Source organism: Ambystoma mexicanum, chromosome 9 (assembly GCF_040938575.1).
Source record: "Ambystoma mexicanum isolate Mex_15411 chromosome 9, UKY_AmexF1_1, whole genome shotgun sequence".
NCBI lineage: Eukaryota > Metazoa > Chordata > Amphibia > Caudata > Ambystomatidae > Ambystoma > Ambystoma mexicanum.
In genome coordinates, this window is record NC_090931.1 from 1,149,005,144 (window position 1) to 1,149,031,168 (window position 26,025).

Genomic DNA, 26,025 nt, shown 5'->3' on the forward strand with positions numbered 1-26,025 from the left:
CACCCCAACTTTAGTAGGTGGAACGACAATGTGAGGTTGATCGGGGAGCACTGTAAGAACAGCAAGGATGGGTAAGCACAGCATTGACACAGGCATGGAAGGGGTGGACCTATTTTTCACTGACACTGCTCGGGTGTCTAACAACATGTGATACAAGCACATGACCTAAGGAGGCAGATACACCACTGGGGATAAATGCTATGTCTGCTCATGAATCCTCTGTGCCATGAGTGCCTCCAGAAAATGTATAGCAACTGAAATACCTGCAGCAAGAGCACAATGCCTTATGCACCTATCCATGGTGACAACCCAAGGAAGATTCCAAGGGAAAACAGCAACATTGAGCAGGATGTCCAAGGCAACATTTCCCTATGAAGACAGTTATTTAAAGACTCTTGACATGATGAACAATTACTGCCAACTAGACCAGGCAACACAATTCATAACTGATGGCCCCCAGAAAGGAGACACGAAAACAATAATACTGAAGGACTACCCTATCCTAAGAGGTGGGCCAAGGAAATAGGAGGAGAGCTAGGATGTTAGGAAAGACCACACGTGCTTGTGTATGGCCAAGTGTACACAGCAGAAGAATGGAAAGACTAAGTAGTAGGAAGCATACACCCTAGTACAAGACCCAGGCAAACACAGTGCTAGGTTAAAACAACAAGTGCCTGAAAGAATGGGATGCAAGCCCTTAGTTGCTCACCTGGGTGGACGATGAAGCTGGACCAATGCCCATAATACTACTGAAGAAACCATCATTATGTTACCGAAATGACAGTGCAGTAAAGGTTGGAGTGTAGGGACACAGAAAAGCATCCAGCAGTGAAGGGTGGCACAACAGTATTAATGGATCATTATTGAGCGTGTTGGTCCAAAGCATATGAGAAACTGCCACCCGACTGGGGAGGAGTTTTCTTGCTGGTGCACATCAATATGCCAGCACTAGTAGTGCCACAGAAGGACGTGAAGACATGTAAGGAGGAGTTTGCGCCAAGATCGGGAGTTCCTGTTGCACGTTTGTTCCTGCAAATGTGAAGAGAATGGCACACTGACAGAACCAGTTACAAGATTATCGAAGATGCATGCCAAGATGGATGAGGAAGCCAAAGGAACAGGAAAGGACCAGAGCTGGTTGTCATACATATGGTCATGGATGCCAACATGGTTAGCAGATGGACTGAAAGTATTACTAGGATCACTAATACTAATCATGATCATGATAATGATAATGATGTGTTATTTATATAGCACCTTCATCCGAAGTGCTAATGCTAGTGGGACTGTGTTTGGTCAAGATCTACATTACACAATGGGCCTCATTACAATTTTGGAGGTAGCCATGCCGTTTTTAGTGGCATGGCTACCCCCAAACTTGGGTCAGGGTCCCGCAAAAGTGGATTTACTGGGCCATTCCGACCTTGGAGGGCCTGGTAATTCCCTGTCGCGGGACCCGGACCTGGTACGTCCCCATTCCCATTTGAGCCCAAATAGGGCTCAATGGGAATGGGGAGGATGCTAACAATGGGCCTGTTAATGACGGGCCCATTGTTAGCATCCTGGTCTGCTAGTGGGGCCCGCTCTGCATGTCTGGTCTGGCCAGGCGTTCAGAGCGGGACCCGCTGCAGAACTCGTAATGTGGCGGCCCGGAATGAACGGTGCCCGTCCCTTACCGGCACTGTTAATTACATGTCCGCCACACTCCTAAGGAGGCCTAATGTCTCAAAACTACTGACAAGACAATAGGGATGAAAGTGGTAGTGGATGTGAACATGGAAGAAGAAAAAGACAAGATAGTGGACGAAAGAAATAACCTGAGAGCAAGGATAAAGGAGTTCCCACTGATCCTAACTGAGATGATAACGTTTGATAATCAATTTGAAAAAAACATACTGCGGAAAATGGGTAAGCTACAACCCGGAAGGGGACTGCAGTTATTTGACCTGGAGTTTCGATGAACATGCAAATTTCTATGGACATCTGAGAGGAGTGAGGAAGATATGGCAACCAAAAGCAAGAGTGACAAATTATGGAGGTTTGGTCGACAAGTCAACCATAGTGGGGACCGAAGAGAGGGTCCCTGGAATGCCCCTCCTCACCCCGATGAACATGACAGCCAGAAGAGTCAAAAAAGCACAAAGCCACTCACTATTCTGACAGCCACCAGGAGGGACAGTGACGTCCACATATGCGGAAATATTTTCTCTTAGATAGCCGTTCAAACCTTATCCAATCGATGTCTTTATTGATACATGTGCTTCAACATTAGTCATGGACACAAATTCCTCGATGGATGACGCTGACTAATGCCGAGAAACCACTGTGCTGACATCATTAGTGAGCAAGCGTGAGCAAGGAGCTCACGCTTACTCACAGCCCAAAATTTAGCACCCTTCTTACAGGTGCCAGGTCTTCAAGCCCCCATTTCTAAAGACCCAGAAACTCTAGCCAACACCTTCAAAGAAATCGTCACCCAAGCAGTTGACTCCATAGCCCGACTTACCCTAAAAAAAGACAAGAAAATCAAACACTCTAATGCCTTGTTTTCAAAAGAACTTCTCGACCAGCGCTCACGGAAGAGGGCTGCACTCTCCCTGTGGAAAGCTAATCCCTCAGAAGTCACAAGGAATGCCTTTAAAGCCATATCCATCTCCTATAAAGCCAACATCACCTTAGCCAAAGCCTTAGCATTCAACTCTAGGATCAATGACGCCAAATCAGGATCCAAAGAACTATTTACTATCTTCAGGGAATTACAAAATCCCTCTGCGCCACCTCCCTCTCTCCTTAAAGATGAGAACTGGTGCAACAGCATTCAGTCAGCCATGCTTGATAAACTCAACCTACTCCAAACTAAAATCCGCGGCCACCAAAAAACTCTCAACAACCTCATAGCCAGCCTACATAGCATTACACCTAAACCCCCCATGACTAGATCCTCCCCACCCTCCACCTTCCACTTCAGAGATATGACCGAACCTGAAGTGATCACCCTGCTCAAAGCCATCAAACCCTCGAACTGTAAAGGTGACGCCTGTCCTGCCCAACTCATCAAAGACTCGGCACAAATCCTAGCTCCTTTCCTTACTGCATTCATAAATTCATCCTTCCAGTATGGACACGTTCCATCTGGCCTTAAGGAAGCATGGGTTCGCCCGCTCCTCAAGAAACCTTCCCTTGACCCAACGGCCCCAGGGAACTATAGGCCCATCACCACCGTCCCATTTTTACTAAAAATTCTTGACAAAGCAGCCTACCTGCAAGTCCAAGAATTTTTGGAAGAGAACCGTCTTCTTGGACTATGCCAATCCGGCTTCTGCCCCCGATACGGCACTGACACAGCCCTCTTAGACCTAAAGAACCAAATGGATGATATTAGAGACACAGGCAAACCTGCGTTCCTTCTGCTCCTTGACCTGTCAGCAGCCTTCGATCTGGTTGATCACAACACCTTGTGTCGCCATCTAACGACTGAGGCCAACTTCTCCCCAAAGGCATGTGAATGGATCACCTCCTTTCTCCAGCAGAGAGTCATGAAGGTATTTTCCGACACTGCCTGTGCCACCCCCAGACACATTAAATGTGGCATCCCACAGGGTTCGTGCATTGCACCTACCCTCTACAACCTCTTTACAAGACCCTTATTCAGCATCCTTGACGCAATGCACATCTCATACACTAACTATGCTGATGATACGCAGGTGCTTATTCCACTCACAGGGGACTATGACGCTGATCTTACCACACTCACCTCCATTTACTCCACCATCCAATCCTGGATGGCGGACAATTGGCTCTGCCTCAACAGCGAAAAGACTGAGCTCCTGCTCGTAGGATCACCCACCACCCTGGGCAACCTCGATGAGCAGTACTCTTCCTTCGCTATTGACAGCACTCCCATAACAGTCTCTAACAATGTCAAGACCCTGGGAGTCTACTTGGACGCCGAGCTGACCATGGAAAGGCAGTTTAATGCCATTGCCTCATCCTCTGCGTACTACACCAAAGCGCTAAACGCAGCAAGACTATTCCTTTCCCGTGAGAACTGCCTTACTATTGCAAGGGCAATAATTGGGTCTAGGTTGGATTACTGCAATGCCCTCCTCATTGGGACAACCCAAAAAATCCTCAACAAACTCCAGTTGGTGCAGAATAACGCTCTCAGGGCAGCCACTGGAACATCCAGAAGAGACCACATCTCTGAAGTGAGAAAACAGGTCCATTGGCTTCTAGTCAAAGAGAGAATTGTCTTTAAAACCCTCGCCATCACCCACAAATGCCTCCATGAGCTCGCACCCCCATACCTATCACAAATAATCACCAGGCATACTGCCTCAAGGCCCCTCAGAGAAGGCTATTCCAATACTATCCTTGCACCTAAAATCCGGAAAGCCCGAGCAGGCGGTTCCAGCTTTCCGACACTGGCCGCCGCACATTGGAACGCACTCCCTCCTCACCTGAGACAGATTGAATCCCACCTAGTGTTCCGCAAAGCCATTAAAACTAAGCTGTTCAACTAAACGCTATACATTGGTACCACCCTGCTTAGGTAGAACCAGCATATTGTTCTCTATCATTCTGCATGTATGTAACCTGTAACCTGTCATGCTATGCTGTATCCTACCGGGAAGCCTCAGGCGCCTCAACCTGTATGTCAAACTTCTTACATATTCACATATTCTTGTAACAGCGCCTCGATGTACCTGGGCTGCAAGTGCGCGATACAAATGCAAATAAATTAGTGACACCACAACATTTCAATGTTAGTCACAAAATACACTTGCAGCCATGCACAAAGTTATACAAACACACACGCGTACACATGCAGAACATGCATACACAGCTCTATAGTTACAGGACAGATAAATAAACATACTGTCCAAAGCTTTTATTATTTGTCTAACTAGCTAAGTGCAGAAATGCTGAAAGCAAGGCAACAAAGAGATGCAGGGAATGCTTGCAGATGCTTATGGCAACTAACCCTATGGAACCACATGGTCACATAAGGATCCGGGAAGGACCACACATGACTAACCTATGGAATACATAGCACAGTATAGATATGTAGAAATCATAGTATAGGCATAATGAGGATCACATGAGGCCACAAGCTGCAGGACAAGAGATGAGGGAAAGCAGAACCAGGCTGCAGAGAACAGCAGGCCAGTGCTTGCAGCCAAGGTCAGAGACAAGCAACACAGTCCAAGCCTAAAATGATAAGGGGCCATCTGCAGAAAAACAGAATTGTTAGGCAGAAACCTGTGAAATTCCCTTAGGGAACACTGCAAAAGATTTAAGACTACAGGTGTTGGCAGTAAACCCACTTGGTAGCAGTCTGCACCACCCAGATTTACCTGGTAGCTGTGGCTGAGCAGTCAGACTTCCCTCAAGAAGAGTTAGGCAGTATGCAAAGTATACACAATAGGCACTCAGGCACAATAATACAAGCAAACACTCACCAGAGCTTTGGTATCAAAGTATATAATTATTTATTTAAAAACACACTGTTTGAAACACTCCAGCACTCTTATTGTAAAAGATTCTAAACACAGTTACTATTGTAATATATACACCCCTTTTCCTTATCAGATAAGTCACAGTAAAACACCACTTATTTTCATACAGAGGTGAGCGCTTAACTAGATGGCACTCCAATAAGTTTGTGAGAAAGGGAGGGAAAAAGACAGAATATGGAAAGGAACACCACTCTAAGATTCAGGAACACTGTTAGCAAGGCAGAAGAGCAAAAGTCACTGGTGAGCCAAAGTCCAAAGGCTGGGCCCACTCTTAGAGAGAGCAGAGCACAAATGCGCCCAAGATCACACAATGACACTAGGCTTTGAAAGTCTTGCAGAGGGTTCAAAAAGAGTTTAGAGAGGCTTAGGAAAGTTTAGCCAGGGTGTCCCAGGCTAACCCAGGTTCGAAAGCCGGAGGCTAAATCTACCCCGTACAGTCGGTGGCAAGGGAAGCCTGGCGGGACACGGTACCTTAAGTGGGAAGGATCCTCCAGCGGTGGCAGTTGTTCCTGGCAGTGGGTGCAAGTCACGTCGTCCTCCAGGGGAAGAGAAGATCTCGACTTGGAGGAAAGATGAAGGTCGTTGCACTACCAGGGAAGAAACCAGCCGCAGAGTTTTCCGGTTAAAGGTGGTACCTTTGTTCGCGGTCGTGGTAAAACATGGTATCCCGGTTGCCGGGGTGCTTGGCACAGGCAAGGCAGCCACGAGGTACGTCGGGAAGGCAAAAAGACGGTGAAACTGGTTATCCCACCAGTCAAAGGAAGAAGACTCTCTGGCGGGAGATCTGCTCTGTCGTTGGGAAAAGTGGTGAGACGGTCCAGCAGGGCTCCCCCGTTGGTGGTGTCATGGCAGGTCGGCTCAGCTTCTCCCTCGTCAGATTCTTAGGTCCTGTGGCGACTTCTGAAGTTCCAGTCCCCAAAGCCCTGCTTTTATGCAGAAAACCCCCATTCACTCAGCCTAGCTGTCACTCAAACATGCTAAGTGGTGAGCCGGCCGGCTCACCAATTGGGCCAATCAGGACGGAGTGCGACTTGAGTTGCCTAGGCAACTCAGTCCAGGGTGCCTAAATTCCCCTCCACCCCTCCTAAGTATCCCAGACATAGTGGCACCACTGTGGAGGGCTTCTGTGGAGAAGCCTGCCAAAAAGTGGAACAAAGGGCTCGACTTGGGTTGGAGTCACATAAGAGAACACAAACGCCATTTTAGAATCAGGTTTTGGCAAAAAATACCAACCGGAGAATTAATATCAATTAAATAAACCAGCTGTATGTTCGAGGCTACCGTAAATAATGAAATAAAGATAGTAGCCTAAAACAATGGGAAATCCCATAGGAAAATATTTGCGGTTGAATATAAAAAGTAGTATCCACTGCCACCAGCCAAAACTCGATCAGGGGGGACAGAGACGTGCCCCCTCGACTAACAGACCCTGGGGCAATTGAATTGCCCCAGCCAGTACGTCCACAATATGATGGTTTGTACTGGTTCTGTTCAGAATTTAAGACTAGTAAAGTCAATGGTGACTTTACATGCCCTGGGAGACAGTAGTCACTCCCAGGGTATGGAGTCTATACTGGGGGGTCACTATGACACCCCTGTGTCACTGCACTGAGGGTGCTGTGTAACACACATCACAAAAACACATGAAGCCCTATGGAGTAAAAGACCCCATAGCCCATTAAACACATCTAGATTCAAATAAACACACTCAAATCATGCCCAAGAGTGAGGGTAAAAGAGTCTCACTCTTGGCAGGAGAAAAAAATAAACCCCAAAAATCCAGCAAAGCTGCTGGGGGACTCACTAGGTTAGGAAATTCAGCATAAACAGAGAATTCTCCCTAACACTCGCCCCCCACCCAGACTAATGGACAGGAGGATTTAATCCACTCCTGGATGAACCTCATACCTCTAAGTCGATGACATACATCCTAGAGAGTCCATCAGCATTTTGATGGTGACACCCTGACCTGTGTTCTATGGCCCAATCAAAGGTTTTCCTTTCTAAGCTATATGACCTACAAACCCTTTGAGGAATATCAGTCTTTTTAAAGTTATAGGGGATCTGGTTGACCAGTCCCTCAGAAGTGGTTACAACTTCTGAACCTGTGTTAGACTTTTTCAAAGGGTCCTTATAACGGATTCCCTTATATCTAGAGGGGCCTCCAAGGTTCCTCACCACCTCTCTTGTGGGAGCAGGTTGGGTCTTAGGCTTCTTGGTTGGAGGGGTTGGGGTTAGGCAATGTACCTGCTTCCCCTTCCTCTTAGATCTAACCTTACCTACTTTAGGAGTTTCCCCCCTAATATTAGGATTTGGGTTGGGGTCTTCAGTAGAAGGTCCACCAGTCTGAAGGTTTTTGGCCTTAGACTTTTCTTTCCTGGTTTTCCACCAGCATTGAGTATTACCAGTTCTCTTAGGCTTAGGTATGAGCCCAGTAGGTATATCCACCTCTTCCTCAGAAGCAGGGGGAGTCACAAATTCTGAAACTGGGGGAACAATGATGGAGCTTGGTTGGGGCTCCCATTTCCCTACTGTACTAGCCTGACATGTGCCTGGGTTAGAGGTCAACTTACTAACACCAAGGCTTGTAGTGGGGGTCTCAGTAGAGGTTCCCACAGGCTTAGAGTGGTCCCGTAAGGTGGCCTCTCTAGCCAATTTGGTTAGGTTCTGGTTCTCCATACTGGGAGGCCTGGGGGTATGTGACACTACTAGAGTTCTCAGGTCATTCCCCAACAGGACCTTCCCAGGCACCTCAGTCTGAACACTGACAGGGATCCTCACTGTCATGTTGTTACACTGAATGAGGGCTGGTAGAATAGGAACCATTTGGACAGGGCCTCCAGACATCTTAGTGGGACCTTTGGGTGCTTTTTCTACATCCTCAGGTTGAAAGAAGCTTTCATCCACTACTGTTCTGCCGGCCCAGTGTCTCTCCTGGCAGGAGTATCCTGGCCATTGACAAGAACACTGTCCACATAATACACCTTAGAGTTAACAGGTAGGGAGTTATACACAACCCTATTCTGGGGACTAACCAGACCCATAGGCTCTAAGTTTACAGTTGCTTGAAGACCAAAGGGTTCTTCAGCAAAGAGTTCAAAGTGGGCACTAGCCATCTGTACTTCATCCTCAGGAGTGAAGGCTAAGGAGACTGTGCTGACCCCTGCAGGTTTACCCTTGCATCTGGGATCCCCTTTGATATGGTCAGTAGCCTTACAGATATAGTATTGTCCAAATGCTCTCTGAAAGGGTGGCTTGTTCTGACCTCCTTCTGGTTGTTGACCAGAAGGTACACTAGCCTGATTTGGTTTACCCTGGGGCTTACCCTGGTTATTTTGTTGTTTGTGGCCCTCTTTGGTATGGGAGGTATTAGAATTCTCTGGATTCACTTTGGGTGGCTGCTTTCCCTCATCCTTTTTCTGAGTGACCCCTGAATCCTTGTGAGTGGCCCTGTTGGCAACCCACAAGTCAGCAGCCTTAGCTAGTTTTCTGGGATCTAATTCCTTTGAATCAGCCAAGTGCTGTCTGAGCTCGGGAGAGCAGGCATCATAAATTGACTCCAACATAAAAAGATTTTTCATACCTTCATAAGTGTTCACCTTGTAACCCTTAATCCATCCCTCTAAGTTTTTCAAACATTCACTCACCCAGGTAGCCCAAGGGGTACCATCATTCTTTTTGAGGGTCCTAAACCTCTTAAGATACTGGGAAGGGGTCTCCCCAAACCTAGCTATCAAAGCTAGTTTCACACATTCATACTATTTCATATCCTCCTCCCCCAACTCCATTACCACATCAGTTGCAACAGGGGGAAGCCTAGAGAACATCCAGGTGAGTAAGTAATTTCCTGTGATGTTCTGGAGCCCATGATTATATTCAAACAGAGACAACCAATCCAACACATCCAACTTAGGCTCATACATACCAACCAATTCTTTAGTCATCCGAGGTCTTTTAGGACTGGAACTTCTAGAGGAGCCAGAGAGAGAAGCATTTTCGGACAGATAATGTCTTCATTTCTAGCTCATGCTTGAGCTCCATTTCCCTTAGCCTTAGTTCTTGATTCAGTTCCTGATGTCTCTGTTCAGCCTGAGTATTCAGTCTCTTGAACTCTAGTTCAAGTTTAATTTTCTCTAATTCAAGATATTGAGAACTAAGTGTGGGACTTGGCAAAGGCCCAGTAGGTACAGCAGGTGGAGCAGACAGAGGCCTAGGGGGTACAGTCACAGCAGCCTCACCCTCCTCTTCTGACTCTTCCTCAAGATTATCAACATTTTGATCAATATCAATTTCTATACTGTTATCTACATTTTCTGGCATGGTAGGTTCCTCTGAACCATCATCCAGACTTTGGTTAGCTAACAACCTTTCTATTAATTCCATTTTCTTGCCTTTAGTCAGGAGGTTCTTATGCTTACATAATACTCTTAAACAATCAGCAGTTTTTGTAGCAAGGGACTCTTGACTATAAGTTTCCATAGTTGACATGTTAGAAAGATTACTTTTTTATTGCTAAGCTTTGTGGTTAGTTGTACTAAGGTATCCTAAAGCACTCTAAAATGTATACTCAATACAAATCCCACCGCTGTACACCAGTGTTAGGCAGAAACCTGTGCAGTTCCCTTAGGGAACACTGCAAAAGATTTAAGACTACCGGTGTTGGCAGTAAACCCACTTGGTAACAGTCTGCACCACCCAGATTTACCTGGTAGCCGTGGCTGAGCAGTCAGACTTCCCTCAAGAAGAGTTAGGCAGTATGCAAAGTATACACAATAGGCACTCAGGCACAATAATACAAGCAAACACTCACCAGAGCTTTGGTATCAAAGTATATAATTATTTATTTAAAAACACACTGTTTGAAACACTCCAGAACTCTTATTGTAAAAGATTCTAAACACAGTTACTATTGTAATATATACACCCCTTTTCCTTATCAGATAAGTCACAGTAAAACACCACTTATTTTCATACAGAGGTGAGCGCTTAACTAGATGGCACTCCAATAAGTTTGTGAGAAAGGGAGGGAAAAAGACATAATATGGAAAGGTACACCACTCTAAGATTCAGGAACACTGTTAGCAAGGCAGAAGAGCAAAAGTCACTGGTGAGCCAAAGTCCAACTCTTAGAGGGAGCAGAGCACAAATGCGCCCAAGATCACACAATTACACTAGGCTTTGAAAGTCTTGCAGAGGGTTCAAAAAGAGTTTAGAGAGGCTTAGGAAAGTTTAGCCAGGGTGTCCCAGGCTAACCCAGGTTCAAAATCCGGGGGCTAAATCTACCCCGTACAGTCGGTGGCAAGGAAAGCCTGACGTGACATGGTACCTTAAGTGGGAAGGATCCTCCAGCGGTGGCAGTTGTTCCTGGCAGTGGGTGCAAGTCACGTCGTCGTGCAGGGGAAGAGAAGATCTCGACTTGGAGGAAAGATGAAGGTCGTTGCACTACCAGGGAAGAAACCAGCCGCAGAGTTTTCCGGTTAAAGGTGGTACCTTTGTTCGCGGTCGTGGTAAAACGTGGTATCCCGGTTGCCGGGGTGCTTGGCACAGGCAAGGCGGCCACGAGGTACGTCGGGAAGGCGAAAAGACGGTGAAACTGGTTATCCCCACCAGTCAAAGGAAGAAGACTCTCCGGCGGGAGATCTCCTCTGTCATTGGGAAAAGTGGTGAGACGGTCCAGCATGGCTCCACCGGTGGTGGTGTCGTGGCAGGTCAGCTCAGCTTCTCCCTCGTCGGATTCTTAGGTCCTGTGGCGACTTCTGAAGTTCCAGTCCCCAAAGCCCTGCTTTTATGCAGAAAACCCCCATTCACTCAGCCTAGTTGTCACTCAAACATGCTAAGTGGTGAGCCGGCCGGCTCACCACTTGGGCCAATCAGAACGGAGTGCGACTTGAGTTGCCTAGGCAACTCAGTCCAGGGTGCCTAAATTCCCCTCCGCCCCTCCTAAGTACCCCAGACAGGGTGGCACCACTTTGGAGGGCTTCTGTGGATAAGCCCGCCAAAAAGTGGAACAAAGGGCTCGACTTGGGTTGGAGTCACAGAAGAGAACACAAACGCCATTTTAGAATCTGCGAGGCCTGTCAACTAAGATCTATAGGGGTCATCCATAAGGAATACCACTCCAATCACCCAACCAGAAAGTCTGATGAGATTTTCAGAGAAGGGCCCATGTTGTTTTGCCAGGGGACAACAAAACAGACTGACACTGGCTTGGGTGGTGTGATTCTGGGAATGTGTGAATGTCGTGTATGATCCCTGTCAGTTTTTGTAATAAACAACACTTCTAACTTGCCCTTGCTGAGTCCTCTGTTTTGTTACTAGGGTGGGTTGTTGGGTCCTGGGAGCTGAATGGGTAAGCGCGTAGTAACCCCTAGACCTCTGGCATACCTAAGCCAACAAGTGGGTCCTGGGAGCCTATGCTGCCCTCTTCAATCCAGCAACTCTGCTGGGAGACACACACCAGCAGATCTGATATGACATCACAGCTGCCATCAACGCGGACGGGTGGCAGACCATACAATGACGATGGTCCGGAAACAATGCGACGACCTCAAGGCCTGTAGCCATTCGAAGGTGGTGGCAGCCATCATCAAGGAGCCCACCCCGGAGGTATACCATGCAGGCTGCCAGTGGTTCTCCCAGATAGAGCGGCCAGTGCTTTATCAGTTTTAACCAAACCTTGACACCCAGATCTGTGTGTGGAGAAACCGTCTAGAGGCTGCTGGTGAGCACCCATGTGGCACAATGCTCTGCAGTGTATGTGTGGCATACATGTTTGTAGATACCTCATTCTGTATGCAGCTTGTGTTTAGGTATGAGACACAGCGGCCTGATGCCAATGCTGGGCATTTGTGGCATCATACATTGTATTTGGGCATATACATGGTATTAGCTGAATTTGTCTTCAGTGAATTGTTGGCTCATGGACCAAGTGCAGTGACAGTATGGATGCAGGCATGCTATGTTGTGGCCATGTGAGGGATGGGAATGATGGACACCTCCATATGTGGCACACCTGTAAGTGCATCCATGCAAACCCATGTGCTGAGAGTGACACATGTGCATGGATGTCTGTGAATGTCAGGTTGTTGATTGACATCTCAGGGACAGGGATGTGACATGTCATCCCACTACACTTGGTGCACACGTGTATGTTTATACATGTAATATGTGTATGCTGGGCCACACAACATGAGCAATTGATTCCCAGTTTTGTGTGACAGCACATGTTGCTTGCTTGCAGGTCATGCTGTCACAGATGCATGTTGGTGACTGTGTTTGTGTGGGCAGGTGCCCTGGTGTAGTTCCCATGCCCCTGACTGCATGCCATACTTGTGTTGGTTGGCCATTGGTATGGTGGTGTTGCATGTTTTGTGGTGATGTGCTTGTGGCCACACAACAATGTGCTGTGGTAACATGTGTATGTGTCATATGACTGTGATTCATCCATCAAACTACACTCATGCAGTAGTAGACATGCAGTTTGCATGGACATGTCTGTGTGTGTGCATTGTGTGTGTGTCTGTTCCTTGTTGCAACATGTTGCATGATTGTTGATGTTAGTTTTGTACATGCCACACAGGCTTTGACAATAACTGATGTCAGTTTCATTTGTCCCATTTTCCACAGTTGTTGCAGCTCAGGAAGAGGGCAGAGGCATTTCTGTGGAGCAGAAGGGCAGGGACCATGCCACCAGACTCAAACACTCACCCTGGCCAGTCAAAATTGACACCACCTCATTTGAGGGAGATTTGGCGGGGGGAGTTCAAGTAACATCAGGTGGAGCTGCTGGGGTTACGTCCCAGAAGGTGGTTGTGGTGGGGGACTTCTCAGTGGCTGTGGGTGAGGGTTCAGGGACAGAGGGGCCATCCAGGAAGATGGGGCGGTGGTAGAGGTGGAGGCAAGTGAAAGCCAGCCCACTGGGTCTGATGGGGGCATGCAGGACGGTGTTTAGGCTGCACCCCAGGGCCAGGGACACGATGATGTGCAGTGCACCGTGGAGGGAACTGCACAACTTCCTGTCCCTGGTCCATCTGCTGAGGCAGTGACCACCGTCGTGGATGCCTTTGCCCACACTGGGCGCCCCATTTTGCCCAAGGAGACCAGCCCTGAGTTGGTGCGCGCCCTGCTACCTGGTCTGATGAGGCAGATGGGCATGATTCATGATGCTGTGACAGCTACTCGTGAGGATCTGGTGCAGCATCACGATTCAATGTTCCTCTCCCTGGTCCAGCTGGCACATGCACTATTCTCAGGTGGTCTCTCTGCACTGGCAAAGTCACTTACCCCCACGTCCACTCCTTTGTTTGTGCCCCAGTCATCCTCCGGGGAGCCTTCCTTGCCAGTTAACCTCAAGGCCCCCTCTATATCAATCCTACCCGCACCACCCAATCTGGTGGTGAACCTGTCCCTGCCTCCTGTGGAAGTCCCATGTTCTGCAGAAGAGGTGGTCACTGTGCCTGCCCATGCACCAACCAAGGGACAAGAAACAGTGGGAAAACTGGAACCTCAGGACAGTGCTGGCACTGTAACCCCCACAACGAGTGTCATCCAGACAGTGGGGGTACCTGCACATCCTACGCTCAGCCAGGCAGCAGCAGATGATGAGTGTTCAGCGGCAATCCATTCTGGGTCATTCGTCATCGAGGAGGCAAGTCAGGTAGGACAGTTGTAACTTCTAGCCGGAGGAACGGAGGAGACTATGGGATATGGTTTACATCCAAATGGAGTTTTGAATGCTGCTGATGGCAGAGAAGCAACAGGATAGGGAGGAGAGGGTTGCAAGGGCCAGGGCAGAGGTGGTGGAGAGACGTACTTTGAGGCGGGCTGCCATCCTGGAGGGAGCTTGCAGGGATGTAGAGGAGAAGGAGAGGATGATGTTGGAAGGCCTGCAAGCCATCCACGCAAGAACAGAGGTCCGCCTTCATGCCAAGGATGGGGAATGTGAATCTGTCCTGGAGAACGCATTGAGAGACATTTGAGCCTGCTGCCTGTGTAAATAGTTCTTTGTGTGGATTTTCTTTTTTACTTTTGTTAATTTTTGATCCTTTGACATTTCCCCCTTCCACATAGCTGTTTGTTGTAGTGTACATATTTTGAATACAGATTTCAGTTTCTTGATCACACACTTTTTGTTGTTTCTTTGTTCATGTGGTGAATTTGGTTTGCTGTGGTTTTCAAATGCATTTGTTCTGTGACTGTCATGTGGATTGGGGGCCTCAATGTGGAAGTGTGGTATACACTCATCACTTGTGCAGTTGTTATTCGGTAGGTGTGTCCCTCCCGTTGCATGGCCACCTACCTGCACACATCAGCTATGACCCAGAAGATGATCTCATGTCATGCTTCACATCTGCCACTCTATTGCTACATCTTCACATGATAGCGTTTGAAGTCTGGCTGTACACATCATCCATCTCCTTGGCTCAAACACTCTCAGACAGACTTCACATCATCCAAACAATGCCTGTTCTACTTGTGTTACTTGCAGGGACTTTGGCAGCTACACCTTCATACTTCACACTATTCATTGATTTGTACAGGCTACTATGCACACACACATTTCATGTGACTCTGTCCTATCCGTGATGTCTTGGACTTGTGTCCTCCAAGGCCATTCACCTTCAACTCATTGAGGCCATTTCAATGGCTCACGGGAACAGTGATACGTCACATTGCATTACATTGCTTTACTATGTCACATGTACATGGTGCATTCAAAGTGTAGCTGGTGCTACATTTTTTTAAAATTTGTTTTTAATTGCATCAGTGACAATTTTTACAAAAATGGAAATTCCAAGGAATCCCAAGTCTAACATTCTTCTGCCCTGTTGCTGTGCAACTGAGTGTGATGTACCAGGGAGTCCTATGATGAGCAATGGAAATGGATTCTGCAGCAGTGCTTCAAGTTGTTCAGTCTAGATGAGGATATGTGGCCGTTGTGCTTCATGTTGGATGCAGGCAAGTGAAGTTGAGGTAAGTTGTTGCTCAACAATGGATTGGTCGGGGTGTAATGTAGCAGGGCCAGGCTGTGGTAGTGGGCAGAGGTGAGTGGGGTTGGTGGATGGTGTCAGGACAGAAGGGGCTGCCTCGGGGTAGTGTTGGAGGTGAGGGAGCCTGGTGTGTGGTGTCAGGACCTGAGGGGCTCCCTGGAGAAAGTGTCGGAGGTGAGTGGGCTGGTGGGTAGTGTCAGGGCTGCCTGGGGTGCTGTCAGTGTTTTGGGGTTCTGGCAGGTGGTGTCAGGGCCTGAGGGGCTGCCTGGGGGTAGTGGCAGAGGTGAAATGTGCATTGTGACTGTTGTCAAGACCTGAGGGGCTACCTGGGGGTAGTGGCAGAGGTGGGGGAGCTGGTGGGTCATGTACGGCCCTGAGGGGCTGCCTCAGGGTTGTGTCAGAGGTGCAGGGTGTGGTGGGGGGTGTCAGGGATGCCTGGAAGTAGTGTTGTAGGTGAGGGGCCTGGTGGGTGATGTCAGGACCTGCAGGGTTGCCTGAGGTAGTGTCGGAGTTTAGGGGAGCTGGTGGTTGGTGTCAGGTCCTGAGGGGGTTGCTGTGCAGTAGGGATATATGCCAGCAGCTTGGGTGCCTTGGGAGTAGGGTGGACGGTTTGCAGTTTCACAGGTGTGCAGCCTTTACGTACAGGGGAGCTTGCAGAGTTTTGCTGGGGTGCAGCGTTTCTTACGGGGAAGCTCACGCCGTTTAACATGGGTGCAGCCTTTAATTACAAGGGATTTCGTGTGGATTCACAGGGGTGCAGATGTTACTTATTGGGGAGCTTCTTCGTTCACAGGGGTGCAGTCTTTACTTACAGGGGAGCTTGTGCAGCTTCGCTGGGGTGCAGCCTTTACTTATGCAGGAACTCACACAGTTTTGCTGAGGTTCAGCCTTCACTTACAAGGGACGGTGCACAGTGTCGCTGAGTCGCTGGATGGTGGGTAAGAGGTGACGCAGAGGTTTGCTCAAAGATTGGTCTATGGCTTTTCTAAGAAGCGGGCCCCACATACCTTTTGTATTAGGTGTTTATTCCTGTGACAGTTTTGATATAATTGTTTATTAATAAAATTGTGATTTATTTCTTATAATAAAACCATTATAGTTTGAAGTTTGACCTTTTTACTTCACCAACGTTTTGGTAAAGTGGGTATGGTTTAAGCAGCATTCATCCTTAAATTATGGGGTTTTCTCTAGGACTTGTGAATATAAAAAAACAAAAAAAAACAATCCAATTTAGACTGATCTCAAACCTATTGCTGGGGCCTTAACATAAATTCGACCAATCAGACAACACATAACTTGTTAACCCTTCTTGCTCCCTACCAACCATAGCAGAATTAATTGTAAATGTGTGCAAGCTCACGAGTGTAAACAACAACAGCTGTGTTGAATAAGGTGGTCTGCTTAATACTCTTCAGTATAATAGTCCATAATCCTCAAAAACATTCAGGAATGGGATGCATTGACATCACGATTCCTTACTTGTCCCATAACACGTTCATGTCCTTTGACCTAGCTACTCTGCAGACCCAGGTCCCATTCCAGAAGAAGAAAGAATGTTCACAAGGACACAACCCTGTAGGGGGTGGGGGAAACACCTTGAGACAAATAATAGGGTCCAGGTCCAGGTAAAAGCTCCAACTGGTTGTTTATAAACCAATCTACCAATAAATGTGGAATCCGCAGTATCAATGGGGGGAAGCAAGACGAGATGTGTTGTCATACTTCCACTAGCTCATTACATTTTCAACCAATCCTTGTGTCAGATAGACGGTGCTAAATCAATGGTCATCTTGGATCAGGAGAATGGAACAACAATACACACTTCATAACTTAGAATGGGATGGTCATATGCACCTTCCAGAAAATGATTGAGATGCAAAATGTCAATCAAAACCAGCAGCAATTTAAGAGAAGAATCAGCGTTGTCGAGATGTGTAGATTGTGCATGTGCTGGGTGTTAACGACAGATGTGTGGTCGCTGATGGTATGGATATTGTAGATTAGTGCAATTGCAGCAAAGTTAATGTTGTAGAGGTTCAGAAATAGGCAGGATCCCTGTCATATGCAGAAGTTTGATATGTTAATTTCTGAAAGTAAGGAACATAGCCTAATGTCTTTGTTGTGCGGGAAGGATAAGAGCCAGGAGGGTATGAATGCTAAACTCCGTAAAACATTTGAAACAAATTAACTACTACTTAACAAGCGTGTGCCTGAGACTCACGTGCAGGCGTCATATATTGTGTTTATTGAATCTATACCTTTCATTGTGCGGGGTATGCATAAATAAAAACACTTTATTTCTGCTCTCATCACACTTTGGTTTAATAAAACCGAAGGGGAGTGAAATGCGTTTCCAAAACTGAACTTAGAAGTGTAATATGTGAGTACAGCAGCAAAAGAAAATGGAGTACTACATTGATTCCAACACATGGGTTACATTTATGCGTACCCGCATGCAGGTCCTAAATACAGACCCCCAGACGGATCCCTCAATGCTACCCCCCACCAGCAATAACTCAAACACATGTCCCATCCCTGAGCAGTTTATGTTACAGAACAGCTGTCCAAACTAGAGAGGATAACGATAGGGAGAATTGACCTATCCTGCATACTCTATGAATGGCATCCATGTCGACCTATGACTCTCATATCTCCCCTCACATATGGTGGTTACCTTTTCCCCTGCCAAGATATCCCATACCTTTACCCACTACCTTTGGATAACCGGATTGGCAGGGCACTTCCAATTAGCGGCAATAGTAATCTTAGCAACCACCAGTAAGTGGTTAAAAGTAGTAAGCCCTCTGTAGGGAAGACAAAACAACAGGTGTAGTATAAATATTATATGATATGATATTTTATTTATACCGCACCTATACACAAGTGTTTCAAGGCGCGACGAGGCATAGGAGGAGAACAAGGGGGGACATGCCAATGATCTAACTAGGCCCAGTGAAATTGAGATTGTGCAAGTGCAGGGGAGAGGTAAGAGAGAGAAGTGCAGTGGGAAGGGGAGGAGGAGCAAGTGCAGGACATAGGATCGACAAAACAAGAAGTACGGCCAGCAGGTGGCAGTGCAAGGGTTAAGTGCAGACCGCAGATGATTAGAAAGTGTAGGTAGAGGTAGGGGGGCTGTAAGGTTGTAGATACAGCCCCAAGTGCAGGGTTGCCAGGTGGCGGTGCAGTGTTTGACAGGAGATCAGCAGGGGAGAGGAAGTGAGAAGGCAGAAGCAAAGAGGAAAGTCTTGAGGTGCTTCCGGAACCAGAGATGGTTCTGCTCAAGTTTCAGAAAGGCAGGCTGACTGTTCAAGAGGGAGGCACCAGCCAAAGAGATGGTTCTGCCCCCAGCTCATTTCACGGAAAAGCAACTGACCCTCATGGAGTTGTTGGAGGAAGAGCGAAGACAGTTTTTCTTTTTATCCTCACAACATTACCCACTCTTACTGCTCGATCCACTACCAGGCGCTTATGCTTCTCAAACATGCAGTTAACCATCTACCAATTAGGATATAGGTCAGAGCGCATTTGCCTCCCTCTCCTCATTTCAAACAATGAAACTTTTGTCAACACATGTGGATTGTCGCAGTGAGCCATCAACATTTCACGCATGCAGTTTCTCCAATCCGTGCCATTCGATCTGTGCAATTGGATAGTTTCCTTGATTGTCTGATTAGTGTCTTTGACTAATCCGTTTGCCCTAGGATTATATAATGCTGTGCGCTGTGCTCTATTCCATGTAGTTTGAGATACAGCCTCATGTCTTTCGACACCAACTGAACAACGTCGTCAGATATTATTATCTTGGATTACCCCTACCTCGCAAACAGAATCTCCAGGTACTTAATCACAATGCTAGTCAAGATACTTTCCATAAACTCCACATGAAACCACCTTGATGCATAGTCAACAACCACTATGGCAAACCTGTGCTCTCGTCACAACATGCTGTGTTTTCAGGGATTTGATGCTTACATTGCAAGGCATGCACAGCCCCAACTCCTCATCTACCATGGGGTCCATACCCGGCCACCTAAAACTGGCCCTATGTCTCCTTTTGGTTAGGCTTTTGCCCGGTTGTCCCTTGTGGTCTCATTTGGTAAATTCACGCCGCAGGGAGATTGGAGGAACCATCAGACTCTCTCGTTCAATAGTAAAATATCTAGCGCAGTGGAGCAATTGAGGTGGTCAAGTGTGGTGGTTCTGTCTAGCTGTCTAGCATGCTAGCTTGCAGCCTAGGGAGCCCCCTGTGTTATAATGGTCAGTTTACTATCATACCTTTTATTCTTTTTCTTTTTGAGCTTTTAATTTTTTTTTTCTCCTTGTGTTTACTGATATTTAAAAATATTATTTATACTATTTATACTATTGCCTTCTGTTGACGTTCGAAAAATCATGACAGCAAAGAAATTTACGCTAAAGTCTGGTATGCCTCAGATGGCCGGATTATTAGCTATATCATCCAATGTGCAACTTAATACCGCAAAGCGTTTGCCAATCAAATCAGCATTGCAGCGACCTGGCAGGGCAAGTATTAAATCACGCTGTGCCTTATCGTTGTCGGCTGACATTCGTTCCTATTATGATATTGACATCCAAATGGGCTCGAACGCACTCGCTGAAGCGAATCAAGTGTTAGATCCCGACTCGCCTTGACGGCAGAACAACTGAATGTAACTTCCTCAAACTCTATCATTCAACTGCCTGCCCATACAAACATCCAATAGACCCCCGAGACAAATGAAGCCGCGGAGCCAGACAAACAGAATGCTAAAATACAAGTGATAGCAGTGGATATTTTGCCGAATCCCAACTTGCAATCAACTGAAAATCAAGTGACACTATTAAACATAGCTTCCAAACCAACCAGCTTAGAAACTAACGAACCGAGGAAGTCGACAGAAGTAACCAACACCACTTTAGAATCAGCCGCCATTGCAGGTGAACTGATTCCAATGGAAACTCAACAAGGCTCATTGATTACGAGTGAAGCAGAAAAAGACTGCATAAGTAAATGAGAAAAACTTGGTGAGCAAGAGGTTGCAAAGCCTGCAGAAATGACTCCACGAATTATGGAACCAATTAAATGCTCAGTCGAAGCCCAAAGAAAGCTGCGGAGAGCCTATGAATGTCTAACTTTGACGGGCGATATTGATAAAGAAGCCCTTGATTTTATGGACACATCATCTAGTTCAGAAATCCCAGAAGCTGATATATTATACATTTGCTCGAATTCAGGGGATCTTATTCAGCTACATGAAGATAACACACAGAGTTTGCTCGAAAAATCAGGACAAATTATGACAATTATTCAAGACTCCGCTTGTAATCAAAATCATGAAATCGAGCCTCATCAGTTAAATACCTCAATTCGATCTGATACACAAAAAGTTGAAAAATCACCATCTTTCATAGCACCAACCCCACGGCGTACAAGATTTCAAGAAATAACCCGTGATTTTGATTTCTTTATTCAAAAAGCCCAATCAAAGCGCTTTTCGTTTCCTGAGGCGCCAGCCCTCAATAACACGCTGAGTGCGATGAACACAGCTCTACTATCAATAGCTAAATTATATGACGTTTTAGACAACAAGGTGAATCATCAAACAGAGTTATTTGAAAAACTCCTGGAGGCGAGACCAACTTTCAAATACACCGGAAGCAGAGATTCTATGGTTAGAAAAGAGGATCAGAACATTCCGGACACTACAAGCAAGATCACGGAAAAACCAGAGTATATACCAACTAGAATTGACTCAGAATCTTTAAAAGAATCTGAAATACACAACATAGAGCCAAAAGAATTTTTCTCTGCCGCAAGTTGCACTAAATATCACCAAGCCGGTTGTTCAATCGCCTGAAAAACAACAATTAAATCATGAAATGCAGACCAACTTAATACCAGGAGCTTTACCAGATATAAATGGTCCGTCACAGCCAAAAAATATATTTGACCTCTTTGGGCCAAGTACCAGTGAGCAAGCAATAGGGTCCAACAAATCCATGCCATATAAAGATGGCAGAATGAACCAAGTCAAACCAGCCAACAAAGGCGACTCTAAAAAAATGAGATCAAAGAGGCGTAAATATATAAAAATTCATTCGAAAAGTGTAAAAAAGAATAATACCAACGCCCAATACTGTAAAAGCGGTACCTAAATCAGTATCATCTTATGAACCCTTAGATAACTTGATGGCTTTGTCTAAGCAAATGATAGAACCAAATGAGATCTCGTCCTTCCGTGATGTGAATAAAATCACAGTGCCAACGCCAAAAACGTCTATGTTCAATGATAACAATACATGGAAATCCATTGATCTAACTGGTCCCTCTAATCTTGGAACCTTAGCAGGTCAAATAACCATCGAAAATCTAAGACAAGAAATCAGGGAGTCCATCAAGGCGTATCAAGCGCAACAAACCAGAAGTGTTCAGTCAAGCGATTCCTCTGTGAACTTTGCCTCCAATGATGATACCCTGGCTGCAGTTGCAAAGCCCGCTGAATCCATGAAGATGCTTAAATTAGCTCCCGAGAGGCCAGTTGATCCAATGGTGCATAAACTGAGCGAAGACCTTATGATACCTGTGGAATTGAATCATTCACAAATCTTGCAAGCTCAAGTTCATTCCATTTATGATACAACCAAGGTTCAAACGACAAAAACAGAATCAATTGCACCAAATATCACATGCAAGCAAGACTAACGAGAAGTTATCAAATCATCGATTGAATCTTATATAGCGGAAACGTGTACTCTAAATTCCAACTCACCGATGCAATCAAATATCACCTTTCCAGAAGTTGGTTCATTACTTCAGGGACCTGGTATGAGAGTTAGACCAAAGGAGCAACAATTGAATAATCATCCTGGGATTCCAAACTAAGTTCTCCTCTTGTTTTAATTTGAAGTGTAGAGCTTTGCCCTTCCAAACCTATGTACTTAATCGTACAAGCATATTGAACATATGTACAGAAATCCCAACCCTGAAGGAACTGACTTCAAGTGAGCTTGAGTTAGTTGAATTTGCAAGTCATGAAAATTCCTCTGAAGCCAACATGTTAAATCTGGTTTAATTTACAATCTCATGTGGCAGGCCAGAATGAACCTATTTGACATGGGCTTTATATTATCACAGGTCAATCCTCCTTCCGGCGATCAAGCTGACAAACCACAAATAAATGTCTATCAGCCCAGAAGCTTTTCAAACCAGAAGACAACCTCACAGAACTATGGGAACAGACCATAACAGATTTTCACTCAGGCTACAGTTAGCCTACTCTCTTGGAATACGAGAGGTCATAGCCATTTCATAAACTCCAAGAAAAGCAAGCTCAAAGACTATGACATCATTGCACTTCAAGAGACATGGCTTATGGAATCCCAAACATGGGATACTCATGTTATTTTTAACACCATAGCGTCAAAAAAACTAAAAGGCAGACCATCTGGTGGTCTTCTATTAGCACTCAAAAAAACATGCGGGTTTGTTGGAAAAGAGTATCAATCCCTTTCCCCGTATTTCCAAACAGTTAGGTTGACAAGAACTAAAGTTGGCATTGTTATTATAAATATATATTGGAGTAAGCTAAATCTTACATCAGATCAATTTTTCACTTCTTTATTATGGCATCTTGACAACATAGCCCGGATCAAAGAACCTGTGACTGTAATCATTGTAGGCGATTTAAATCTGCACCTGCTTTCTGATCAAAACACACTACAGACCAACCATGAAAGCGGGTATGGTTTAAGCAGCATTCATCCTTAAATTATGGGGTTTTCTCTAGGACTTGTGAATATAAAAAAACAAAAAAAACAATCCAATTTAGACTGATCTCAAACCTATTGCTGGGGCCTTAACATAAATTCGACCAATCAGACAACACATAACGTGTTAACCCTTCTTGCTCCCTACCGACCATAGCAGAATTAATTGTAAATGTGTGCAAGCTCACGAGTGTAAACAACAACAGCTGTGTTGAATAAGGTGGTCTGCTTAATACTCTTCAGTATAATAGTACATAATCCTTAAAAACATTCAGGAATGGGATGCATTGACATCACGATTCCTTACTTGTCCCATAACACGTTCATGTCCTTTGACCTAGCTACTCTGCAGACCCAGGTCCCATTCCAGAAGAAGAAAGAATGTTCACAAGGACACAACCCTGTAGGGGGTGGGGGAAACACCTTGAGACAAATAATAGGGTCCAGGTCCAGGTAAAAGCTCCAACTGGTTGTTTATAAACCAATCTACCAATAAATGTGGAATCCGCAGTATCAATGGGGGGAAGCAAGACGAGATGTGTTGTCATACTTCCACTAGCTCATTACATTTTCAACCAATCCTTGTGTCAGGTAGACGGTGCTAAATCAATGGTCATCTTGGATCAGGAGAATGGAACAACAATACACACTTCATAACTTAGAATGGGATGGTCATATGCACCTTCCAGAAAATGATTGAGATTCAAAATGTCAATCAAAACCAGCAGCAATTTAAGAGAAGAATCAGCTTTGTCGAGATGTGTAGATTGTGCATGTGCTGGGTGTTAACGACAGATGTGTGGTCGCTGATGGTATGGATATTGGAGATTAGTGCAATTGCAGCAAAGTTAATGTTGTAGAGGTTCAGAAATAGGCAAGATCCCTGTCATATGCAGAAGTTTGATATGTTAATTTCTGAAAGTAAGGAACATAGCCTAATGTCTTTGTTGTGCGGGAAGGATAAGAGCCAGGAGGGTATGAATGCTAAACTCCGTAAAACATTTGAAACAAATTAACTACTACTTAACAAGCGTGTGCCTGAGACTCACGTGCAGGCGTCATATATTGTGTTTATTGAATCTATACCTTTCATTGTGCGGGGTATGCATAAATAAAAACACTTTATTTCTGCTCTCATCACACTTTGGTTTAATAAAACCGAAGGGGAGTGAAATGCGTTTCCAAAACTGAACTTAGAAGTGTAATATGTGAGTACGCAGCAAAAGAAAATGGAGTACTACATTGATTCCAGCACATGGGTTACATTTATGCGTACCCGCATGCAGGTCCTAAATACAGACCCCCAGACGGATCCCTCAATGCTACCCCCCACCAGCAATAACTCAAACACATGTCCCATCCCTGAGCAGTTTATGTTACAGAACAGCTGTCCAAACTAGAGAGGATCACGATAGGGAGAATTGACCTATCCTGCATACTCTATGAATGGCATCCATGTCGACCTATGACTCTCATATCTCCCCTCACATATGGTGGTTACCTTTTCCCCTGCCAAGATATCCCATACCTTTACCCACTACCTTTGGATAACCGGATTGGCAGGGCACTTCCAATTAGCGGCAATAATAATCTTAGCAACCACCAGTAAGTGGTCAAAAGTAGTAAGCCCTCTGTAGGGAAGACAAAACAACAGGTGTAGTATAAATATTATATGATATGATATTTTATTTATAGCGCACCTATACACAAGTGTTTCAAGGCGTGACGAGGCATAGGAGGAGAACAAGGGGGGACATGCCAATAATCTAACTAGGCCCAGTGAAATTGAGATTGTGCAAGTGCAGGGGAGAGGTAAGAGAGAGAAGTGCAGTGGGAAGGGGAGGAGGAGCAAGTGCAGGACATAGGATCGACAAAACAAGAAGTACGGCCAGCAGGTGGCAGTGCAAGGGTTAAGTGCAGACCGCAGATGATTAGAAAGTGTAGGTAGAGGTAGGGGGACTGTAGGGTTGTAGATACAGCCCCAAGTGCAGGGTTGCCAGGTGGCGGTGCAGTGTTTGACAGGAGATCAGCAGGGGAGAGGAAGTGAGAAGGCAGAAGCAAAGAGGAAAGTCTTGAGGTGCTTCCGGAACCAGAGATGGTTCTGCTCAAGTTTCAGAAAGGCAGGCTGACTGTTCAAGAGGGAGGCACCAGCCAAAGAGATGGTTCTGCCCCCTGCTCATTTCGCGGAAAAGCAACTGACCCTCATGGAGGTGTTGGAGGAAGAGCGAAGACAGTTTTTCTTTTTATCCTCACAACATTACCCACTCTTACTGCTCGATCCACTACCAGGCGCTTATGCTTCTCAAACATGCAGTTAACCATCTACCAATTAGGATATAGGTCAGAGCGCATTTGCCTCCCTCTCCTCATTTCAAACAATGAAACTTTTGTCAACACATGTGGATTGTCGCAGTGAGCCATCAACATTTCACGCATGCAGTTTCTCCAATCCGTGCCATTCGATCTGTGCAATTGGATAGTTTCCTTGATTGTCTGATTAGTGTCTTTGACTAATCCGTTTGCTCTAGGATTATATAATGCTGTGCGCTGTGCTCTATTCCATGTAGTTTGAGATCCAGCCTCATGTCTTTCGACACCAACTGAACAACGTGGTCAGATATTATTATCTTGGATTACCCCTACCTCGCAAACAGAATCTCCAGGTACTTAATCACAATGCTAGTCAAGATACTTTCTATAAACTCCACATGAAACCACCTTGATGCATAGTCAACAACCACTATGGCAAA